General features: G+C 34.2%; 2 protein-coding genes across 4 annotated transcripts in view; both read left to right on the forward strand.

Moving 5' to 3' along the window:
* LOC105210035 (DENN domain-containing protein Crag) overlaps positions 1-13084 on the forward strand; it is a 105721-nt gene that overhangs the window by 66380 nt on the left and 26257 nt on the right. For both annotated transcript variants that reach the window (XM_011180754.3, XM_011180756.3), the window contains one exon: positions 4195-4308. The gene's annotated coding sequence lies outside the window, so the exon portion shown is untranslated. The remainder of the gene's footprint in view (positions 1-4194; positions 4309-13084) is intronic.
* Positions 4212-13084, forward strand: part of LOC105210033 (homeotic protein ocelliless) — a 65818-nt gene continuing 56945 nt past the window's right edge. For both annotated transcript variants that reach the window (XM_011180748.3, XM_011180750.3), the window contains exon 1: positions 4212-4308. The gene's annotated coding sequence lies outside the window, so the exon portion shown is untranslated. The remainder of the gene's footprint in view (positions 4309-13084) is intronic.

Raw genomic sequence — 13084 nt, forward strand, 5'->3', positions numbered from 1 at the left:
GTAGTACGAATAGTCCAACAGGCTGCAGGAACTACTGAGGAACTCACAAATGATCGCAGACTTAAGCTGTCGCTCACACATACGAGTACTCAGAAATGTAGCAGAAAATATCGCCTGAACTCTTGTAAATTGGGATTGACAATACTGTGCGACGATTGAAAGTATACACTTGCATTTAATGATAACACAGTCACATAAAAAAATAATTTTTGCTATGATTTTGGGATCTTTCTATGAGTACTATATGTTTTTGGGGTCGCTGAATCCGAATCCGTCCATTTAAACCCATCAGATAAGAGTTTTGACATAACCCCAAAAAACTAATATGGCGGACAGCGTTTTTGAAAATTCTTAGGTATCGCTAGAAACTCGTCACCCAAGGGTTTTCGGGGTCGCTGATTACAAATCTGCTGTCGGTTTTACATAATTTGAAATGGCGGATCCAATATGGCGGACAGCATTTTTTAAAAACTCATTGCAATCATTGATAGAAATCATAGGAAGATAACCTAGTTCAGTATTTCATATTCTGTATGTCGCCTTTAATAGTGGACTATTCCATGATGTCGATCGTTTTGATAGACATCTTCGTACAATGCAAAAACAAAAAATGATGAAACCACGACACACTCGGAAGTTGACGTTCATCAGATACTACTTGATTAAGAATACTTCTTTTCAAGGGCAATGCAGAAGATCCAAACTAGTTTTTTGAAAGTCCGTGATTGGAGATTTGCAGCATATAAAGCTTCAATCGATAAACCAGAAATTTTATATTATTAAGGGGAACTCAAACACAGCGGTACCTAGGAGGTGTAATTATAGACTTGTGGGACCGGATAAGGGACCATAATTTATATAACCGAGGAGCAGATCCCTCATGATGACTTTCTTCACATTCTTTGCCAACAAATGTAAATATTCTGATGTTTCTAAACCTTTAAGTATTAACTAGAGTAAGGAACCATGAATGCATTATATTGTCAGATATGATATGAGTGTGTTACCCAAACAATATACTAAATACTGAAAAAGAAATCAAAAATTCGTTATAAAGCGAGAAGAAGCCGTTGGCTACTTTGAATTGCGTAAACGCAAACCGTACAGTATGATAATGAGGGTAGTAGATAAAAAGAAAGACCTTAAAATACTATATCTAGGTATATTCCAATGTCGATAAAGATATCAATTGAAAACAAGTAAAGCTTTCGGGAAACCATACTGTTAATATTTGCCCACCATTTTATACATATATGATTTATGAGTAAACCATCAATTGACGCGAAGTGTCTTCCTGTACACATTACTCATATCGGTATGTATTTATGTACTCTCTGTTGTTCAAATAACTACAACATTACAGCGTTGGCGTGTAGCAGAGCCATGGAAGATGACTACTTAGAAAATTTTGAAAACTTTGATGGCAATACAATGTTCTGTTGAAAGGATCATTGGCATATTGAGACAAATGCATTGATTTGTTATTTCCATTGTGTCCATATGTACATATGTCTGTATGTACTCACAGCATTCAGTGCATTCAGTTGTAGTTAGCTATTTCGCATTGTAAACTATTTCAGTTGTTTGTTGTTGCAGCGGCGTGTTCAACAACAATGCGTAAAGTATACCAAACGGTAGCAACACTTCAAGAACAAAAGTGAAAGAATCGAAATGCAAAAATAATGCAATTGAAATAAAAGTGGAAAAATGGAAATCGTCGAACATGCAGCTTATAGAAAATAACAACAACAAATACAACAATATGGAGGATTTCAGTGAAATTGTATTTTTTCGTTGTATAGTTTTGTGCGCCAAAGCAAGTTGGCTGTATGTGTCTCTTCATTCTACAAGCCGTATGCCTTCGATTGTTTATTGCGATTCTATTGAATGTAGTGCAATGGCATGGAATTGTTTAACCAACAACAAACAACAACAACAATATCCTTGCGTGCATACAAATTTACAACAACAACAATGCGCCAATATTCCTTTGCAATCTTAACCTTTTCATTGCATTCAGTTTACGCTACCACTCACACACACACTTTCGCTTACTGCTTTATCCCCATCCTCTTTTTTCAATATTGCCATTCTCCTATTGACCTATTCTCCTTTCATATTTTTTCCTTCATTGCCATCTGCAGCCGCCTTCAGTTGCTATTGTTATTTTTGGCAAATTAGGCTACGCCAATTGCCAATTGACGATCGTCGGCTTCGGCCGATGTGAAAGATCAACTGTGGCAACAACAATAACAATAAAGTATTCCTGTTACAATTATTAAGTGAGGGTCTCTTTGATAGGCATCGAAATTGAGATTGAGCTCAATCGACTTTTACGCCCCAAATGCAAATATAATTAGGCATTTCATTCAAATTTCTACTCCCTCTTCTCGTCTTGTTTTTTTGGCAATTTGAGTGTCTTAAGCGGCGTAGGCACTAGTTTATTGTGCGATCTGCGCCTCAGGTGGTAGATTGGCGCTAATCATTTAAGTGATAAAGTGTAACTGAAAAGCGCAAGTGACTTAGCGTTTGTGGTTTCTTATCGTGGTGTCATTGAATTAGGAGTTGTCTGAATTTACAAGGTTAATGAGACTTCAATTTTTGAATAGAAGATTACAAAGTGACATTTTCATGAGGTTGGAGGATAGGAAAAAGTCTTTGTTGGTCAGTTTCGTATAATGTGGTGCATTCCGAACGATTTTGGTGGAATTTTTATTCTTTATAGTGCTAGAAGAAGAATCGATTTTATCTATTTTAAGGAACAGGGGACATTATTTCTATCTCTTTTTTCGGCATAAAGTAAATTGTAGCTCCAGAGCTTCTCATATTCGGTGTCTGGGAGCTAGTAAAGTTATAGACCGATTTCGACCATTTTAAAGCTGAGAGATGTCACACCTCGTCACTGTTTATCCTATTTCAATATCTTCATTAATGTTTGAGTTATCTAAGTCAAAGAATCGGGTGATTTTTGAAGTTTAAGAGAAGTAGGCGTGGCTGAGGTGCATTTTTCCCACTCTCAAACTGAATCAAAGGCATATCAAAAGACAGATAAGTATCAAATTTTTCTCAAATTGTTCGAGTAGTTGCTGAGATAAGAAAGTTAACTTAAAAATTGATAATGCCACGCCCATATTATTATTTATATACCGATTCACATACAAACTTACTATAAACTTACTTACCGTTACAGTTACTTATAGTGTATCATAATCATACTGTTAGTGAAATCTAAATTTTTTAATCCAGTTATATTATCATAAAAGCTATAAATATTTTATTCACATTTATTTTTAACTAAAAACTGCACCTAGCGTGTAATTGATCGTTTTAATTGCAATAAATGTTTATGAGTGCCACTAAAAATTGCGCATGGTAAATTGCATGCAAAAAACAAGCATTTGTGAGCGGGTGCCAACATAGATTCATTTACGCTTCGTTTGCTGCTAAAAGAAAGTATATATAGTCAATCAACCGTACAACCGCACCGTCGGACAGACCGACCAATTACGCCGACAATTCACCAAAGCTCACATAAAATATACATACATATGTATATGTGTACACTTGCAGCTATATATGTATGTTTGTATGCTGTAGAGGTCGTTATCTCTGGTCCAAACAGGTCATACGAATTGGTATTACGTGAGCAAATGCAGAAAATCCGTTGCCAACAAACAATCATTACATCGGCGTAAATTGCACGAGTTTCAATTACAGTGGCTCATAAATGTTTAGATGCCTTTTTTCGTTGGTTAATTAAATAGAATTATTGTTGGAAATATTAAAACTGTAGAAAATAATATTTTCGCCATTATAAATCATCGAGATATTCTCATAAATTAAATCATAACTTATTTAATGGTAACTTGAGACTTTGTAAAATGGATATCCTTACCAAATAACATTGAAAAATATGGATTCAATACTGGAAAACTTTGTTTTGAAATGGACTTCTAATAAATTTATTTAGAGTTTATCTTAAAAATATAAAATCTCTTCTAGTGGTTCATATATAAGCTTTAGATCTCTCCAGAATAATTAACTCAACTTGAAAAAACATAATTTTCTTTTTCAAACTGTTAATCTTCAGTTAGTATATGAATAATATAAAGGTGATATATATATTATAAACATATATTATAAACAATCTGTTTCTAACATTTACTGAAGTTTTATTCTAATATCACTTTTCAGGATCGGCATCGTATTTTATTGCTGCTCTAAATGGGGTTCGTCGCTTTCAAGAGTGATTCATTTAAAATATATAATAGCAAGAAGATTATTTTATGAATCACTTCTAATAAATTGGTAAGTCATTTTACATAAATGTAGTCTTTAAATTTCAAAATAGTAGGGTTCTCAGCTTGATTAGATTGGAAACCAATATGTGATCTATTTTCTCAATCTTTGACACAGTTGGCGTTCAAAGGGTCGCTTGTTTAATCTGAAAACCTAAAGAAGGGCCACATACTAGGCGTAAAATATCGAAGTAGTAGTACAAAGCTCTCAGAGATTAGAAATTGGTTAGGATATAAAATATTTTTTTTTTTTTTTAATGAGAAAAGCAAAAATAAGGAAAGGAGCGTAGTAGAACGAAAACGAACAGAATTCTCTCAGAAACTTTCAGAATTTTTATAGGGTAACAGGAATAGAAAGTCTGTATACTAGACATATGGAACCTTGACGAAGATGTTTAGCGACTTCATCAAGTTAGGGACCAAAATTACGATATTTTTGGAGTAATATGCTCATTTTGACATAAAAAGAACTGAAGCTACTGAAAGAATATCTACGGTAGACACGAGACTAGTTGAAATGGACTGATTTTGACATTTTTGTCACCAAACCACAATGTTTCAGCCGGTAGAACAGGGAACCAGTTCAATTTTAGGCTATATTTCCCGTATTTCTGGCAGATAGTTGTCAGATGTGAGGTAGACTACATATGACTAACCTTAATAACTATAATACATAACTCTCTCCACTCAGAATTCCATTTATGTCGTTATTAATTAAAGAATATTTATACTGTTGGTAATTTGAACTTTCTTCAGGCATCATTGGTCAACAGAGGTCCTCAGTAAGTCATTAGTTTACTTATATTCCTTAATTCGAATTATTTTTCAAATATCGCCACGAAAAATTAAATTATTAATTTTCAAATTAAATTCATTTAAGAAAAAATAATTCGTCAAATTTTATTATCTCAAGAATTCTAAGAGATCGGACTCAACCATTTTCATGTTCATTACTCCGATTCACTGTATCCTCAATGGTATTTGGTCATGTGTTGGATGGCTTTTAATTAACTTGTTTTCTGGCCACTTAACGTCGTTACTGCCTATTTGTCAGAGTAGTATTTAGTAAGTACTCACAAGTTGTTTGCACATTTGTCTATTCGCACATGCGCGCTTACGCACAAACAAACGCACATAATTGAAGAGAAAAAAAAACAACAAATAATGAAGAGTTTATACAATGGACGAAAAAGTTGGCGTACAAAAAAAATTTAGTTGCTTTTTGAAGCAGAATAGAAAAAACAATAATAATAGCGTCAAGACCAGTAGCCACTCAAGCCACAATAAGCACACAAGGCAGGCGGAGTATGTAGTAGTGTTAGTGTCCACCATACCATACGTAACCGTAACCATAACCTCTTCTACGCCATAACAAATACAACCAGTCAACAACAAGTTTTTTTTTTGTTGTTATTTCTACTTTTTTGTTTGTGTGTCCACATTGAGGAAGTGGGTTTGCATAAGTTGTTTGGTATGAAGTGGTGCTTGTGTGCGTGTGTGTCTAATTTGCAGGCGCCTTGCCTAATTGGAAAACTGTTTTTGACCACTTTATACATTTTTTATATGTAGTTAGACACTGTAGTGAAGCTTTTGTGAAATCTTCATAAATATTTTTATTAACTTAAAACAATCAAAATAAATTAATTATTAGCAATAATAAACTCTACTATAATATCGACTGTCAAATAAACTTGTCGAAATTAGTGAAACCACACAAAATAAACATAAAAACTACAATTCATTATTTTCTTTTGTTTTCTACTAATTTTTGAAAAATTTGTTGTTTTTGTTATTTTTTTAATAAAAAAAATTTAGTGGAATTTCGAGTCTTCAAGTCAGGGTCGCACAGTTTTATAAATAGTCAAACATATTTCTGTATTATATTTTACATATTTACCTGCACATATAACGCTCAATATATGCTTCTTTATATGTATATACAAACACACATTTCCAAAAATATTTTTAAACACAACTAGTCTCACTTTATCAAAACGCTACTGATTTGTATTAAACACATACCGGTATTTATTAATAACTCATGTCGCTGCAGTCTTCTTTCGCCGCGGGTGACTGCCACACCAACGCCCTCCACTATTTAAAGATAAACACACACACATCTGTATATACTTAGGCACATAAGTCGTCGCGCTTAAACAGTAGCCATTTCTGTCGCTATAGCTGTCATAAAATCAATGAAAAATTAGAAAAATCCCTTTTGTATTAGTTTCGAAACAAAAACCACATCACATTTATTAGTGAAACTATTTGAATTCAAATTGTTATTGTTCTTCTTACTTATTGAAACATACAACACAGCTACAACTACATCAATAAAAGCTTTAATCTTCATAAATCACATATGTTTTGCGGTGTATCAAATCTATTTAGTTCCAAGTCAATCACAGCAGGTGAATAAGTCCGTATAGAAAAAAATGATGGCGAATATGCAAATGCAACTCAGTCTCTTGTAGTCGCGCGTTGGCATAAAGCAAATAATTTAAAAATTCGTGCTGGAACCGGTAAATTCTTATATATAGCGTTCAACTTATATTATCTTATGCCTGTATATATTTTATAATATCGGAGCGGTATATGTAAATACATATAATCTCTATATATGATTATATATGTATTTGGAATAGAGCTGCAGTTAAAATCGCTAAAAGTTAAACTTCTCTCCGTTTATCGACAGCTCCATCCTGATAAGAATACTGGTTTCTCACTGAAGTCAATAGCCAATAGCGGTCAATTGTTCACATGTGTATCCGTTAGTCAAATATGTAGAGGCTAAGAGAATATATATCAACCGTTAGGTTGTCTATACGGGCTAGGTGAACTCATTTTAAAAGAGCTATATATGTATCAGTATAATTTTATATCATAAGATTCAAAATGGGGTCTTATGGTAAATTCCGTACAACCGAGGAGATAATTTTATGGTTAAATTCACCATAATGTGGTCTTTCTCAATTTATGCGATTTTCACTTTAAACAAAAAATATAAAAATATTAAACGGACTGCCCTTGACAACAACATTTTAGCAATGAACCGCTCAGAAATGTCGCTCATTAAAAACCCACATTCCGCTCAAGGTCACCGCTCATCCGCTCATCGCTTTACCGTCCTTTGCGTGGCCTTAGCCATAGAGTACCAATCTTAGTAAGAAGAGGGGTTCATAAGTTATTCATCTCGATGTCATGATTTCCTGATGGCGAGCTTTATAAGTATTATGAAAAATATTTTTCCTCATATTCAACAATAAAGTTGTGGTCTGGTGAATTTCGTCGAAATCAAACCAGCACAAATGATAAACCCCGCGCAGGAAAGTCGCATAGGGAAGAAACGCCAGAGACTTCTTGAAACTTTGTTGGTCAACCATGAAATGAAATTAAGTGAGTTAGTCAATAGCGTTGGTATTTCAAAAAAAAAACTTGTAGGCCATATCATTGACCGATTTTTATAAATGAAAAAGCTTTGCGCGTATAGTTGCCTCGTTGCCATGCGCAGAGCTTGCCACAGTATAAAGACTGGTTTCGAAATGTTGGATCGGTACAAAAAAATGTATGTGTACTCTAGGTTTTAGGGAATTTAGCTGAAGGATAAGTCATATGTTCATCCAAAAACTTTCTCACATTGTTTGGTCAAAGAGCCATGGATACATTTATACTACTAAATATGTAAATTCATCTTCTAATTTTTAATGAGATTTTATCAATAGTTTATTCGCTATTTCTAAACCTCTTGTGTAGTGAAATCCTGAAAATCGTCGTTTATTTATTGAATATGGTCTTTAAAGACTAACAATAAGTTATAAAATCTTAAATTTATTTAAACTAGACTAGCTCAAGAAAGTGATTGGGCTGTTTTGATGGAACGTTGCTCTTTAGTACCCAGACATTTATCTTTATTTTAGGCGTGTTTGATTGCGAAAATGTACTAAAGCATTGACCAATGGGTTGTAATAAAATTATTTGGACTTCATATAAGATTCATACCTTATTTCAGTTAAGTTGTGCAATTTTTGGTATCTCTAGTTACCAATTTCAGGTCAAATAAGCATCGATCTATCAAAACTTCTTCCATTTCTCAAACATTTAAATCTGTTCAAGAGTGTCAAAGAAGTTCCCTGTCTTTTTGTGATTGATATATTATTCTTGTTCGCTTAGTTCTTTATCGAAGCCAGATACTTCTAAAATTTAGTTTGGTTTCTAGCCCAAAGGTCGAGTTTCTGAATTTTTACTTATACAACTAACTTTCTTTGGTGCCTACTATGAAAATTCTTCAACGGGTTTCCATTCGAAAATAGCTTTAATTGTTCAGCTCTCTTATTATATTATGAAGAAAGGATGAGTGAATGTTATCGTTCTTCACCATTTTCATACATAGACCCGTAACTACCGCTTAAAATAAAAACTCTATACCAACCAACACTTTGAATTGAAAGAATTGACAACCTAATATCACTATCCCAGTGATTTCATAAAAAAATATTCCTGATAATTAATCAAAAAATCTTAAACTAACACCTTATAACTCTTCAGTGATAAATGTTCTAGTACAAAGCAACTACGGTAGCCTTCGAAAGCCGCAGGAATCTCCGTAATAAACTGCTACATGTTTTACATTTCGGTGTGATTAAGTCTATCTCAATTAGAAAGCTTTCCACTGTTAGACATGGTCGAAGGTAAGAGCTGTGAACAAACAGTGATTTTCTAATTAAATGCAGGCCAATAAAAAAGTGTCCGACATCCATAAAAATTGTTGACAAACGTTTGGCCACTAAAACAGCTACTGTATCGGCATCTAACCTAAACACATGTTTATGGATGTATGTACCATAGATATCATTTGCATATGGCATCACAACTTAATTGTAAATCAATTCATACCAAAATGTTTATTTGACGCTTTTTTATGTTTATTACACGCTGCATACAACAAAACAACAATGGAGAAGATATACGAATGAATAAAATTGAGAATAGAAAATGTGTGAATGTGTATGTATGTATGTATATGTTAAAGCTGTAAGTATGAGTTTAGTAGCAACTATGCTGGAATATTTAATTTTATAAGCGAGCATTGAGGTAATTGAGAGGAGTTGGAGTCATTAGATAAATATGTACACCCATATATGTATATATATGCATAGAGTAGAGCTGTATAATGTTCGGATTTTATTAACAAACTTTGGTCAGCCATCAGGTGCATATACACACTTGGCTGCATGCATATAACTGTGTCTAAAAATATGCTTACTGCTGCTTGCCACGCATCTTCCTTGCCTTGCTACATACATACATAATTCAATGTGCATTATTATGGAGCGTAATTAATTTTACTGTGGTAGCCGGCTCAGGCCAATAAAATCGCCTACCGTACGCTAACACACACACTAACACACACGCACATCTCAAATGCTTATATGCATTTAATAAATGGTTAAACGCTACGAGAAGTCTGAAAGTTGTGTATAAAAAAAATTTAAATCACAAAACAACGACAACATCAACAGTAGCTACTGGAACAACCAACACTGCACACACGCAGCAAGAGGAAGCAACACTAACAACAACAGCAACAACGAAAGTCGAAAAAAGCATATTGAACAAACAAACACACATTTATCGGTATTTCTATATGTATATATGTATGTGTGTGTGTACCGAAAAAATATGAAAATTTTAAATAATGAGACGACATTTCGAACGCATAAAATCGTCATAATAATTTTTGATATATGAAGCAGCACAGCAATTCGAGCGAGCGCTAAATTTCAAACGAATTCTTTATAAGATAACCGCTGACGTACACGGTTGGACAAAGGTTTTAACAGTGGTGTAGGTTGAAGACTTTTTCAAAGGGGTTATTGTGCTCATTTCTAACATAGAGTTAAAATAAAATTGAGGTTATAATATAAAAATAGTTTTTTTCGTTGAAGAAGCTTATTCTCGATAGTTTGTAGAAAAATATAGAAAAAGGAAATAAATAATTTTCGAAATTTTTGTAGCTCTAGGAACGCTTTTAGAATTTATTGTGATTACTATAAGCAGATCCAGTCTTTATATAAGTAGCTGCAAAACTTTCGAAAAAAAAACATTGCCTACATTTTGGCGCGTAGCCGTAAAGCTGTCGGTATAAGATGGGTAATCAAGTATAAATAAAATTCTCTGAAATTTTTTTGAGCACATTCTCACACTCATAATTGGCTGTAATTAAATCTAGTTTACTTAGAAGTAGTGAATACTATTTGAAGGTTTGAATTACAATTATTTGAGAGCCATTGACGACCTAGCTTAATGGCATAGTTTTAGGTGGACACTGATTCTGATTTTGATTCCCAAATCCTTTACCAGTTCCATTATGATGATTTCAAAATTTCTAGAGAGATAATCAGTAATCTTACCGGAAGATCGTTAAGGATCTTTTCTCTTTTATGATTATAGTGTAGGCGTCTTAAAAACTAGATTCTGTACACAATATTTCGTAGAAAGACCTTTATGAAAATTTTCACAAATGGTTCTTTTTCTCTTTGGACCATTACATGGGTCTGAAAAACTAAATAACTTGGATTTTGTACAATTTATTTCATTGAAAGGCCTTTATTGAAATAAAATGGATTATTTCGGTAATCTTCAAAATTCGTCGATACCGATATTTTCAAATTGGAACGATACTAAAGGGACGTCATTTGGTAAATAATGGCGAAGATCTCCGAGAGAAACAATACAACGATATATTTCGTGAATAAGTATCTCAAAACAATCATCCCTGGGTCGAATGACGTCATCAAAATCAAAATTGTTGTAAAATTCGAGATTAACTAAACCGGAATCGATCGAATCACTAACAATCGATAACCCTCAATTTTGATTCACTTTCTGTGCCCATATTCTTTTAGTCCGGAGCTACGAGACGGTCAACTTTCGGGTAGAAATCGGCTCCAATAAACTCCTTATAAACATTTTAGCTAGTATGAAACCCTATAAACCTAAAATGGGAGTTCACTTAGTATCGACAACCCTCCGTTATGTCTCCCTTACTACGCCCTTGTGCTCTTAGTCCAGAAGTGAACTTCCAGAAGGTGGACACTGTAGCTAAAACTGAAAATTTACTTTTGTTAGTTAGTCAACTGCTGAGACACGCTGCCGCCGCCTTCTACTCCTTACTCGACTTCACAGCAAATAATCAACCAATACACACTCATACACACACACGCACACACACACACACAAGTAACAACGAAACTTTCGAGTCGAAAACAAAAAAATATCGAAAGCGTCAGCAAAAGGGAATATCCACACATTTTAGGTATCGTCAATATGTAAATATGTATGTATGTATGTGCGGCTAAACAAATGTAAATATGTACGCCTCGAAAGCTGGTAGCTGACCACAGATGTTACTTATAGCTTTGTTGTTGTTACTGTTGCTTTTTATACTTTTTACACGCTTTATGCAGATTTGCTGGCTGGTCGGCTGGACGTCGGTTAGTGGAACTGTCGATCCACCGCTTGACTGCGCTGCGCATCATCGCCGCCTCTGTCGGACTGCTACAAGTGATTTTCCGCTTCGTCTTGTTCTTGTTCATAAAGAGTAATGAAAGTAAAAGAATCAAAGAAAAATAAAAATAATAAGCAACAGCAATGCTTACAATAAGCATAAACAACAACAACAACAAAAAAGACAAAGTAAAGCTCTTCTTCTCACATAACGATGAGCATAGTTGTACATCTGTGGTGTTTTTACATACATATGTATGCATTTTGTTATTGTTGTTGTTGTTGTTGTGCAGCATACAACGTGGAATACAATAAAAAAATTAATCGTAACAATGTTATTAGTCGTACAACAGGGGATTAGGCTACTGGCGATTTTCGTTTTGGGCGACTTTATGGACTCCGTCGGCAGGCAATACAAACGCACAAATATTCCCTTATATACTTACAAACATACATATGTACGAGTGTAGTTACCACTGGTAGCTTCCCAATCGACAGCTGGTTGGACCACGCAACTGCACTGCGGCATATTGTAAATCAAGCATCGAAAGCTAGTCTTCTACAATTTCAAACTTAAAGCGCAAAGAGCAGCTACCAACACTCAGCCCATAAGTCTAACCAAAAGGCAGACGCTGCAGCAACAATAAGAACAAGTGATAGTGTGTTGGCGAGGTTGTGGTGCGGCGTGGTATGTTCTAGTGTACGCTACGCTTAAGCCTGCGTGCATATGGCATGTAGCTTTTCGAATCACATTACAACACAGCAGTTTTGACCACAAAATTTCTTTAAGTCGAATTTTATTCGATCGAATGTGTTTTCTTTTTGTTGTTTTCCATTTTCTTTTGCTCATCATGCGCTGTTGGTTGCCTGTCATAACTTAGCGTGACGAAAGTCAACTTTGTAGACATAAATAAGTACATGTACATTAGTAATGATTGTCTGATTTAGTTACAAATTTTGCAATTTTTTTTTGAAAAAGTTCTTACATTATTAATTTGGTTCAGTAGACATGTGCAGTGGAAATTAGAAGAATGGAATGTTGTCTAGCGCTTAATAAGGTATACGAAGCAAAGTTCAAGAATGATAAAATAAATACAGTGGAACTTCCATAACTCGAACTTCTATAACTCGAAGATCTCCACAACTCGAACTTTTGAATAGACAATAGCGTTTAGAAATCAAATTTCATACAAATTTCCTTCCATAACACAAACTTCCTTAACTCGAAGTTCTCCATAACTCAAACTCTTGAATGGGCAATAGAACTAAAATTGCATACA

Source organism: Zeugodacus cucurbitae, chromosome 5 (assembly GCF_028554725.1).
Source record: "Zeugodacus cucurbitae isolate PBARC_wt_2022May chromosome 5, idZeuCucr1.2, whole genome shotgun sequence".
Taxonomy (NCBI): domain Eukaryota; kingdom Metazoa; phylum Arthropoda; class Insecta; order Diptera; family Tephritidae; genus Zeugodacus; species Zeugodacus cucurbitae.